The sequence below is a fragment of the Equus przewalskii genome, chromosome 5, assembly GCF_037783145.1.
Source record: "Equus przewalskii isolate Varuska chromosome 5, EquPr2, whole genome shotgun sequence".
Taxonomy (NCBI): domain Eukaryota; kingdom Metazoa; phylum Chordata; class Mammalia; order Perissodactyla; family Equidae; genus Equus; species Equus przewalskii.
In genome coordinates this window covers 43,047,122-43,059,420 of record NC_091835.1, presented here as the reverse complement: position 1 = coordinate 43,059,420, position 12,299 = coordinate 43,047,122, and the positions used below count along the sequence as shown (strand labels likewise).

The following is a 12,299-nucleotide window of genomic DNA, read 5'->3' as shown; positions in this document are numbered from 1 at the left end:
TTTTGCATAAGCAAACAGTATTTAAGAAAGATACACATTAGAGAAGGGTGTGTTACCTGCAAACAAGTCTCCATGGCTGTATTACCGGAACAAAACATTTCTAAGAATCATTTTAAATACCGTCATCTGGACTGAGATGCCATTCACAAAACTATTCTACAAAAGAAATACTTTTTCAGGTGGGGACACTAAAATCATGAAGCTCTCACATGACTGTAATTCATTTTCACAAGAAAAAGCACTTATATTTTACAGCAGAAAATGTCTGCCATATCTAACAGTAAATGTGTAAAATTCGATTACTTTCTTCTGAAAATATTTTTTCATGAAAAAGATACTCAAAAAACTGTTTTTTTAAGTTCCTACTCTATATATTCAGATTCAAGAACTCTAGGGAAATACCACCACTAATAAAATCTTTCTACGGCAATAACAAGGGTTTCACCTTTACCAAAGGAATTTATATTCAAATAACCAAGAAGAGAGTGTTACCTGCAAATAAGTCTCTATGGCTTGGAAATTTTTTTCAAATTTTGGTTAAATTATTTTTAAGGAAAGCCCAATGAGCCTCTTCTTCTTTAAGTGAAACCATTATTTTCTTCTCTGCTTCACCCCCCTCCACCCACTCCTTCCACCCTTCTTTCTAGCAAAGAGATCATAGCTATGAAACAACAAAGGGAAGTATTACCAAAAGCTGTAACGTCTTAGCCTACAATCTGCCTGCTCAAAAAGCTCAAGAATTTAAGTGGCTGTTCAAGAGCTGCTCACAAACTCAGCCAATCAGTTGCCAGCATTCTGATTCCTGCCCAGCAACAGGAGACAGACAATAAGGTCAGGGAAACATAGTTAAAACCTGGATCCGCAACACTTCAGTGAGGTTCTTTGTCTGATATAAGTAATCTAGAACATAATTGCATAAAATCCTAAACCCATATAATATGCATTACATGTACCACATAAATAAACAAGTCAGATATACATCTTTTATGCTATTTTATCTTTCTTTAAATGTCCGTGCATGTTTCCAGAAAAATAAATCAATTTCCTACCTGGATAATGAGTCAAACATGGACACTACATAAAAGAACATACTTTTCTACACAATGGGTTAGAATCTGCCAAATTCAAGCGGAAATTTCTTTTAAAAAATCCATAGTCCTTAACATTTATAAAACATTGATAACTAAAAATCTGGCAAAACTTTAATCCAAATAACTAACAAGATTATTTTCATACCCACCTATCACTATTGTTATAGATTTCCAAGTCTAAAAATTAATAGTATTCCGGACCCAAAGGTCTACTATGGATAGCATTATAAAGTGTTTTCTTGTCTACTGCACTGAACTGACTTAGTTTGAGTCATCCAATAAAATTAAAACATCTGATTCTTGACAATTTATATTAAGTGTTACAAGAAAATTACTACATTCTTTTCTCCTTAACTGCCTTTCACAGCAGGTTACAGAAAGGTTATACGAGCTCTCCCCTTTTGAAGCAATCAAGCAAATGTGTGGATTACACAGTAAATATTCATGTAAGGTGAAGGGGAATTTTTATTTGACCATCATTCTACAGTCTTTTAAATGTAAAATTATAAAATAAAAATAGGAAATCTGTCATATTTTTTCTCAAATTCATTACCCAATCAGATTTTCTGAGTAAACAAATTTTAAAAATAAACCTCATTTTTTTCTCCTTCAGTTAGACAAACCCTGTAATTTTTCCAACATACCCAAGAGGGAGCTTGCTGCAGCCATACTCTTAGTTTATATACTCTCCCCAAGGAAAATAAATCAGCAGCTGCTGCACTGCTTCAGTCCTGTGAGAGAACTGAAATTCACTGTCTGATTGGCTCAAAGCCGCAGTCGCCGAAAGCCAATCACACAGCAGCATCACAAACCTTGCCCAGCAACAAGGGAAGCAGATGAGGGCAAGTGCCCTACCAAGAATCCAAACGATGTGAAAACAAAGGTGAACGATGAAACTGAAATATATTCATAATATACCCCCAGATTCTTTGTTTGAGTAACAGGTCTACAGCAGGGTTATTCTGATTAAATAAACAAGGTAAGAAGAGCCTTATCTAACAAAACAACAGAAAGTACCAGGATTGTTGGGTCAAACCCCAGGCACATACAAACACTATATTAATTCACAGTTATGGGTACCTGATGAAGTATACTTAAAAATAAAACTTACAAAATGTTAAGCAAAGCCATTTCAGTGGACTTGACATTTCTATCTTTGACACAGACACTCCAATTTTATTCATGCTGCTAACTGACACTAGTATAACATTATTCTGAATAATGGAATGCTGAAAATAATTTACTCAAACTTGAGTTTTTGTTAAATGGCTTAAATAAATATTAATCAATAGGTCTGACTAATAACAGCCTACTCTTAAATAATCACTTTATACTGATGATTACTAGCCTCTTTAGGAATGCAACTCTGCTACTGGATTCTTTAAGAACCCCATTCTCAGTTGAAAGTGTGTGATTTTATTTTGCACTCCTAAATTTTACTTGAGAATTTTGAGATAATCGTAAATAAAAAATAAAAAATAAGCATCAGTGTATTGCACAATAAATGTAATAATCTGCTTTACTATGTACTGCTCATTAATGAGACTGGGGAAACTGATACTGCAATAGTTCATCCACTTTGATACTAAGTTAGTATACAAAATTTCTAAATTGGTTTTTTTTCTTTTTTTTTCTTGGTGAGGAAGATTGGCCCTGAGCTAACATCATTGCCACTCTTCCTCTTTTTGCTTGAGGAAGAGTGGCCCTGAGCTATCATCTGTGCCAATCTTCCTCTGTTGTGTACGTGGGATGCCACAACAGCACAGTTTGATGAGCAGTGTGTAGGTCCGTGCCCCAGATCCAAACCTGCAAACTCTGGGCTGCTGATGTGGAGCATGCAAAATTAACCACTACACCACCAGACCAGCCCCCAGATTTCCTAAATTTTTATCTTAAATACTGGATATCCTGTCATCTCTGTTATTATTTTCTACAACTTTAGTAAAACGTAACCACTACTTTCACCACTTTTGTTAAAAATCCCACAAAGATTTTCATCATGTTTCCCTATTCTCTTGCTTTCTAGAAGTTCTCTTTCCCAGTCACACACAAAGCACTGGTAATATTTACTTGAGGATCCAGAGCCCGCTATAGTTCACAATTTTCAATTCTACTATGCTATGGTTCTTCTCTCAATTGCATAAAAACACTATCAATAGCTATCCTATCATCTTAAAAAATATATTAGTTGGTAAAATCTGTTCCTTATGTAATACTCAACAATTCAGTTAAGGATTGAGTGATCATAATATTTGACACTTCAACAAATAATCCCTTTTGTTCGTCATCAACCTACTGCTATTAGCCGGGGTTTCAAAATGAGGAATGGCATATTCGCTAACTAAATTGTAAAAAAGAACCAACAACAAAGGAAATAGGGAGTCGCTTTACTAACAATTCCTTGGACAAAGCAGGAGCAGAGCACACTCTTGAAATTTTGGATACATCAAAACCACAAGGGTCACTACAATCGAACTTGTTTTTGCGCTCACTGCTATGTTTTGAGAAATTCTAGAGTAGTGTGTGTGAAAAAAATGCAAGACGCTTGAAAGATCACTTCCCCAAGTGTATTTTTGGGATCATGCTGTTATACAGGAAAATTAAAACGAAGTGACCTGACCCAACAAATGCCATTTCAGAATATATCTATCAAATTACACCCCCCCAATTAGAAAATCAGCCAGTGATCCATCAGAGCAGTTATCCATTAGCTTGTCCCACTCACAAACTCTACTACTACTTATGCAATGAGTAAAGTTACAGAAAGCCACGTATTTATTTCCTCAGGAATTTAAGAAGCCACTTGTCCAAAAGTATTTTTCACACTTTGCTTGGGTGAATTAAAACACCCAGAATAATTTATAAGAAGCTGAAAGATGTAAATCCTTCAAATGCCAGAAAATAGCTCTTACTTTTCTTACTGACCCAACCCACGGAGAAGGAGTGGAGAGCTTACTTTCTCTATCAGTCAGCTTTCACTAGGTAATAATGGAAGTAATTAAAAAAAAATTTATTAGCTCGTAACATTCTTCTTCATTCTAGGTCATAGGCTGAAGGAACAGCATCCCCTAACACCCAAATCTAGGTCTTGTGGCAGAGGAAAAAGACCACAATGACAGAACCATACAATATATGACTTGTAAAGCTTTTTCTTAGACATAGTATACATCATTTTCACTCACATTTCATTGGCTAAAGCCGAGTTAGACATTAAGAGGGTGTAGAAGTAAAAAGCTCCCATGGGGAAACACTTAAGTCACATGGCAAAATGTGAGGCTATATAATCTTCTTACAGGAAGGGAGAATAACAGTGAAGTATCATATGATCTTCCACATTTTAAAAATATATAATTATAAAAAGCTTGGCATAGCAACGATTTCTAAACTGACAAAACTGGGTCTACTCCATGTTCTAACATTAGCATAACAGTCAACATAGGATAAATAAACCCAACTCTAGATTTCAGGTTCCTCAGCTGTAAAACTGAGCCTGTTATACCAAATACTCGCTAAATTGCAGTCCAGCCTAAATTTCGTATTATTTTACTAAGTCGAGCTATACTGATGTTCTTTTATAACTTATTTTTCATTATGAAATACTGTGAACACACAGTAAGATATAAAGTCTGACATAATGAACATGTGTGTATCTGTCACCTGGATGAGCAATAAAACTTTAGAAATAAAAAACAAAGGCTTCAGGGACTGACCCCGTGGCCGAGTGGTTAAGTTCGCGCTCCGCTGCAGGTGGCCCAGTGTTTCGTTGATTCGAATCCTGGGCGCGGACATGGCACTGCTCATCAAACCACGCTCAGGCAGCGTCCCACATGCCACAACTAGAAGGACCCACAACGAAGAATATACAACTATGTACCAGGGGGCTTTGGGGAGAAAAAGGAAAAAAATAAATAAATAAATAAAATCTTTAAAAAAAAAAAAAAAAGCCATCTGTGTAACACCACCAGATAGTACGCTCCTCCTTCTCTATCCCAACTCCTCAACACAAAGATAAGCATAATCTTGAATTTGATGTTTGTCATTCTCAGGCATACCTTATACTTTTTCTATATTATGAATTCCCCTTTTCATTAACTAAACACTCCTTAAAGGGAGAAAAAGGAACCGACACTTATCAAGGGGCAATTATACGTCAGACATAATACCAAGGAATATTCTTTTCTCATTTATTTAAGTGACAATTTATATAAATTCAACTTTACATATGATCTGAATTAATATATCAATAACCATGTTGCTATCATACATTCCATTACACAGACAATAACTTTAACTGGGTAAGGTCAACCAGACACCCAATTGAGCACGGAGTCATTTTCACTAGCATAGGCACCCTTCTTGCGCACTTCATTCTTTAAATTTGCTACCACGGGGTGTTCTATTTTACTAGAATGTTAAGCAATAAACTATATGGTATTTGCCACAATTTTCTTCTCTATCTCTTTGAAAATGGAGAATTCACTTAATATAATTGCTGAGACTCATCCATGCAATAAGTTAGATCTGACAGGAGACTCTCCATTTCACCAGGATGCAGACTGGTTCCTGTATTCGCTAGAACAGTATTACCACCAGGTTCCCAAATACTCAGTTACCTTTTAAAAAGTAACATCCATAAGTCATCTTAGCCAAAAATGACAGAACTCATTCAACAAACTAGAAGGGAACTTCCTCAACCTGATAAAGGTCATCTAGGAAAAACCCATAGCTAACATCATTCTTGATACTGAAAAACAGAAAGCTCTAGACCTAAGATCAGAAATAAGACAAAATGTCTGCTCTGCTCTTACCACTTCTATTCCACATCGACTAGAGAGTTCTCGCTAGGACAATTAGGCAAGAAAATGAAATAAAGGTCATCCAACTTGAAAAGAAAAAGTAAAATTCTCTATTTGCAGAAGAAAAAATCTTAGATATAGAAAATCATAAGGAATCCACTAAAAACTTACTAGAACTAGTCAATGAGTTTGGAAGATTGCAAGATACAAGATCAATAAATAAAAAATCTATTTTATTTCTATACACTTGTAATGAAGAATCCAAAATGAAATTAAGAAAAGAATTCCATTTACAATAGAATCAAAAATAATAAATTTAACAAAATGAAGTACAAAACTTAATACTCTGAAAACTACAAAACATTGTTGAAGAAATTAAAGATGACCTAAATAACAGGAAAGACATCCCACACTCTTGAATCAAAAGGCTTAATATTAAGATGCCAATACTCTCAAAATTGATCTAATGATTCAAAGCAGTCCCTACCAAAATTCCAGCTATCTTCTTGGCAGAAACTGACAAGCTGATCCTACAATTCACATGGTAATGCAAGGGACCCAAAATAGCCAAAACAATCTTGAAAAAGGACAACATTGAAGGACTCACCACTTCTCATTTGCAAAACTTACTACAAAGCCACAGTAATCCTGACAGCGGGGTGCTCCTAGCAAAAGGAGAGACACATAGATCAATGAAACAAAGCTGCCAGGTGAGAAATAACTCTTGCATTTATGATCAACTATGCTTATGGTTTCTCCTGTATGACCCAAAGAGAACAAGCAACAACAACAAAAAAATAGATTAACAGCACTTCACCAAAATCAAACACTTTTGTGCTGCAAAGGACACCATCAAGAAAGTGAAAAGACAACTCACACAATGAGAGTAAATATTTGCAAATAATATACCTGATAAGAGACCCGTTTCTACCAGAATAAATAAAAACTGTTACAACAATAATGAAAAGACAAACAACCCAATTTAAAAATGAGCAAAGGACTTGACTAGATATTTCTCCAAAGAAAAGCCAATAAGCAATAAACGGGAAAAGATGCTCAATATCATCAGTCATCAGGGAAATGCACATCAAAACCACAATGAAACACTTCACACAGACCAGGATTACTATAATCAAAAAAACAAGAAATAACAAGTGTGGTTAACAAGGATGTAGAGAAATTGGAACCCTCATACAATGCTGGTGGGATTGTAAAATAGAGCAGATGCTTTGAAAAACAGTCTGGCAGTTCCTCAACACGTTAAACATAGAGTTGCCATGAGACTAGCGATTCCAGTCCTAGGGATATACCCAAAAGAAAGAAAAACAGATGTCCATGCAAAAACTTGTACACAAATGCTCATAGAAGCACTATTCATAATAGCCCAAAAGGGAAAACAACCCAAACGTCCAGCCACTGATAAGTGGATAAATAAAATGTGGTATACTCATACAATGAAATATTATTTAGCCATAAAAAGGAATGAAGTACTGATAAATGTTACAACATGCCTGAAAATATGCTGAGTGAAAGAAGCCCGTCACAAAGGCCACAGATTGAATGATTCTGTTTATATGAAATGGTCAGAATAGGCAAGCCTATAAAGACAAAAAGCAGATTAGTTGTCACCCAGGGTTGACAGGTTGGGAGGAAGTCAGGAGTGGCTGCTAAAGGGTACAGGGTTTCTTTATGAGGTAGTAAAAACGGTCTAAAATTGATTGTGGTGATGGTTGCACAACTCTGTGAATATTTTAAAAACCACTGAGTTGTACATTTTATACAGGTGAATTGTATGGTACGTGAATTACACCTCAATAAATCTGTTATTTAAAAAAAAAAAGAATAGAAGAACTACAATTGAAAATTTTGTGTTTCATTTGCTTTTAATCTAACCTCCCTTTACTGGGTCACACTTCCGACATGGGCAAACAACTATACCAAGAAACCTGAATACTGGTTCACACTTCAGGGCGTTTACACTTATAGGCCAACAAGTCTATGTGTAACTATAGAGGTGATGCAAGGCAGTATACGTAAAATAACAGCACCCTTGTTCTTTTTCGTGCTCATCTTAGATAAGTGTTACTCTTTTTCCAGGTCCTACATGGGACAGAATTCTATAGCATGCTTATCTCACAGGATGGTAGTAACGGGCATGAGATAATTCATAAAATAAAACAAATTTTATCAACCAAAAAAAAAAAAAAAAACAGTATTGAGCATGTGCCAATGAAGACTCCATGTTCATATATTAATAAAGCCTTCTACACATGGAAAACGCAATTAACTATCTTTTACCAGAAGAACTAGAAGGTCTTAAGTAAAATAGAAGCATTCTCCTCTATTATAAACTGGCATTATATCCAAAAGGCATTATATGTAATTAATGATGGTAAATTTGTTTTAAAATGAGATATACTTATTGAACTATCTGGAGTTACACACAGCTTTGTCACATTTTATCAATACTGTCTTTATTCAGTAAGACCTGTCTTGCCACCATTGACTCTATCTGTCAGTACTTTAAATGTATCTTTTTAGAAATAATTATTATAAATGGACTTTAATACCTATATTTATATATTGTTTAATGAAACACTTTGGCATGTCTCATCACGTATCCAGTATAACATTAATACATTTTAAGTCTCCTTAAAATATGCTGATATCATTATGATGTGCTTCAGAGGTCATTTAACAAACCAACAAAAAATAAAATAAGTATTCTGGTATAATATTGAGCAACAAAGTGTCTGGCACATAGTACACACTTAATAAATACAGACTAAAAGAATGACGTGCTATATACATATAACTAACATCTAAAATAATTTTTAAATGAAAACCAAATTATTCTTTCAGGAAGCAAAGGTAGTAATCTAGAATATTTTTGACAAAATTGTAAACTAATATGCTAACATCTTCACATAGCAGGTTTACATACAGAGGACAACCTTGCTTTGGAGAGTCAGGATCTTATTTACTAACAAAAAGGAACATATACCCACTTACACATAGTGCTGCCTCTGACAGTGCAAGACATAGTACCATTAAAATTAAACCTGACACAAAGGAGGCATTTTTCAAGCCTCATAAAACTTATTTAGATGTCAGATTTCCTATTTCAAAAAATTAAAGATCATTTTGAAAGAAGTCTACTTTTGCTTATTACTATATAATGATGAAAATCTTCTTTAAAATAATAAACATACCCTAAAGGGAGCCCCCTGCAGCCATCTTAACAGTTCTCTCACAGCAACAGAAACTGAAATACAATTTGCATAGTCACTGTGGTTGGCTAAAGAAAGCAGGCTCATGTAAACCAATCAGAAAGCTAGATATTGGGCAACCATAAGAGGAGAAACTTTAAATCTGCCTGGCAACAGCCTAAAAATAGAAACAATATGCTAGACTGAATCCCAGAATAGAAGTGAATATGAGAGCCAAACTAATACGAAAACCAGTTTATTTTCTTGGGGAAAAAGATATGCCTTGCATTTCATCATCTAAAATATTAACTTGGCACCTTTTCTTACTACATGGCAATTAAAGAAAAATGAACGCTAAGCTAAATAAATCGGCCACTTTCAAGTTACATGCCATTCATTGTCCATGTGCTTTTATTTATATATATGTATATATGTGTGTGTATATATATGTACATATATATTTAAGTGTTTTTCTTTTTTCAGGAGAATAATGAAGCGCTTTAATCACGAGTCTAATACATTCAAGGCTCTCTAAAATCTCTCATAATCTGAACAGCACTGCATTTTTTCCTAGCACTTTTTCCTCGCAATTATTTGGGAATCTGAGATATGGGTAAAAGACGGTTTACTGTGTATTAAAAATACAAAGATTAAATAACTTATAAAAGCACATCTCTAAATAGGGTGGAGATTATTATGCCTTATTCATTTTTAACACAAACTTGTTCCAACATACAGTAGTGTCTTCCACATAGAAGGCATTCAATAACTGTTTTCTCAATCAAAATAAAATAATTCCTGTCAGTGAGGAAAACAAACTCTTACTGTTCATGTCAAGTAGAAGTTAAACATGTAAAAGTATAATCTGTATATTTGGTTTTTCGTATACTTGCTATTTTCGGGTTTTCAATTTTGCCTAAAGTGGGGTAAAGTTGACAATACTTGATATTTCTCACTCTATCACCCAGATAACAGAATACATTTCAGCATTCTAACTTTCAAGCTAATAATGCTTAATATGCATGTTTCTCCATGCATTACAAATTTACTCTGGAGTAGATTTCAATTCCTAAAGATGGCAAACAATGTAATAACTATGAAGATTATGGGCTAGTAAGAAATAAGCAAATCAAAAAAATAGAGAAAAAGACCCAACTTTTTAATTTCAAGAATTTAAATTACAGCTGTTGAAATAAAAGGCTGCTTAGACAGTCATGTTAAAAGTATATGTTCTATATGCATTTCTTACCTCACACCCTTCCTCAATGTTTTAATGAAATGATGAATTAATTTTAAAATGTTTTCTTTGGACACTGTTATCCAAAATGCAAAATGAATTCATATATTTGACACTAGGAAATTCTAAACATTTAATTACGAAAATTATATGTAAAGGGCTTATTTTAATCATGAATAAAGCTTAGAAACAATGCCTGTAAAACGCACAGGAATGCAGAACATTTTCAAGTAACAAAAGGAGCTCCACTGAAGGACGGAGGAAATCAAAGGAGCGATCCATTAACTAACACATCCCTTTAATCTAAACATTTAAGGATAGCAGATTTTAAAATTAAGTTTAACCAAGCTTTTAAAAACATAAATACTGTTATTTTAAACACTGGTCTGGATTAAAAGTAATTTAGCTTACTGTCTTATTTATTTTCCTTATTCTTGTATTTATATGTTGACTTGGATATACGGAATCTAACTACGATTGTATTCACATCTTCAAAATAACTTAAATCTAATAGGCACATAGATCTTGTTTACTTATCTCAACAAATAAACTGTGATCCTCATCACAAAGGAAAGCAGGATGCATTAACCTATGAGTTATAATTAATGGGGGACAATATAACAAGTGGATGAAATTTTGATAACAAGGCACTACAAGTGAGAAAAGTTATTTGATAATTCCAGATATGTAAGTCAAATATCACTTTAAATATAAATCTCAGCACTTCATATTTTCTTAGGTATTATTTAAAATAGTTATAATACTTTTTTTATTTATACCGGACAGTTTAATGTCAAGAGAACAGATACAACAGATACGGCACAATGTTTGAAGAACATTATTCACGGTAGTCACACATCTTATCATATTCCAATCTAAATTTGAAGGGACTGAAGAATCAATGGCATCTTAGTGCTAACAATTAGTGCAGCAACTAAAATGCCCTGGAAAAATTTACATAGTTCCAGAAATTTCGCTCTCCATCTCTCCATTCTCTTCCTCCTCTTCTCACCCTCCTTCCCAAGAACCCACAGAAGTTTAAAATGTCAGCTGGGAGCCAGATGTTCTGTGGCCCTAGCCTATGTGTACAGAGGTCTAACTTTAATAACAAACATAACTAAACTAAAGGAAGAACTCTAATCTTCTTTCATATCCTGGAGGAAACTCAAATTCTTCTAGGTACCTATTGCTTTCCTCTTCTGTAGCAAAACAATATTACTGGTATCTTATCCCTCCTTGTAGATATAATTAGAATTATATTTACCACAACTTTTTCTGTCAATCCTATCTGTAAATATGTATCTTTCTGCAGTTGGAACTTAAGGAAAAAAGTTATGCTTTTGATAGCAAGATCTCTCCTGGGCATAAAACTCAGAATGGACCACCACATCTCCAGGGAGCAAAAGAAGAAAAACTACATTCCCATTCTAAAGTTTTCCTGTCAAACAATGCATAAGACTATAATCTTCTTTCACGCAAATGTTCCTAAGAAGCTTAGTTTCACAGGGTAGTCTGTTGGAAGCTATTATCAAAAGTTTATGATGTATTTTAAGAAAACAGAGCTCCTTTTCTAAAACCAAGAATTATCATTTTGTTTCATATTTTAGAACCTAAAAAAATCTGCAGAGATCTGTCCAAAAAACACTATACTTCAGAATCATCTTCCTGACCATTATACCAAATGAGCCAATGTTCTCTACCCAGCCTATAAACATACTGACTGATAACCACAAATACACTGAGATCTCTCGTGTTCTTCTGCCCTCATCTAAACCTGTTCATATTAGTTGTGCTTATTACTCAATTCAGTTGTACATTTTTGTTATAAATTACAGAATACAATTAATCTGTGTAAACTGATGAAATATGAGTGCAAAAAGAAGAGCTTCTAGATATGCATAAGAGAGACTGATGAAGAAAAAGCACAGATCAGGGGGGTTTGGCTTAAAAAAATCCTTTTATCTCT

General features: G+C 34.2%; 1 protein-coding gene across 32 annotated transcripts in view; it reads right to left on the bottom strand.

The window, feature by feature from the left end:
- Window positions 1-12,299, bottom strand: part of ATF7IP (activating transcription factor 7 interacting protein) — a 113,758-nt gene that overhangs the window by 67,600 nt on the left and 33,859 nt on the right. For 6 of the 32 annotated variants that reach the window (XM_070619149.1, XM_070619162.1, XM_070619165.1 and 3 more), the window contains one exon: window positions 57-156. The exons of 17 other annotated variants lie outside the window; for them this stretch is intronic. The gene's annotated coding sequence lies outside the window, so the exon portion shown is untranslated. Of the gene's footprint in view, window positions 1-56; window positions 157-492; window positions 727-1,735; window positions 1,837-9,099; window positions 9,167-12,299 lie in introns of those variants that run through there. 9 more of the 32 variants (XM_070619148.1, XM_070619145.1, XM_070619164.1 and 6 more) reach the window with 9 other exon arrangements.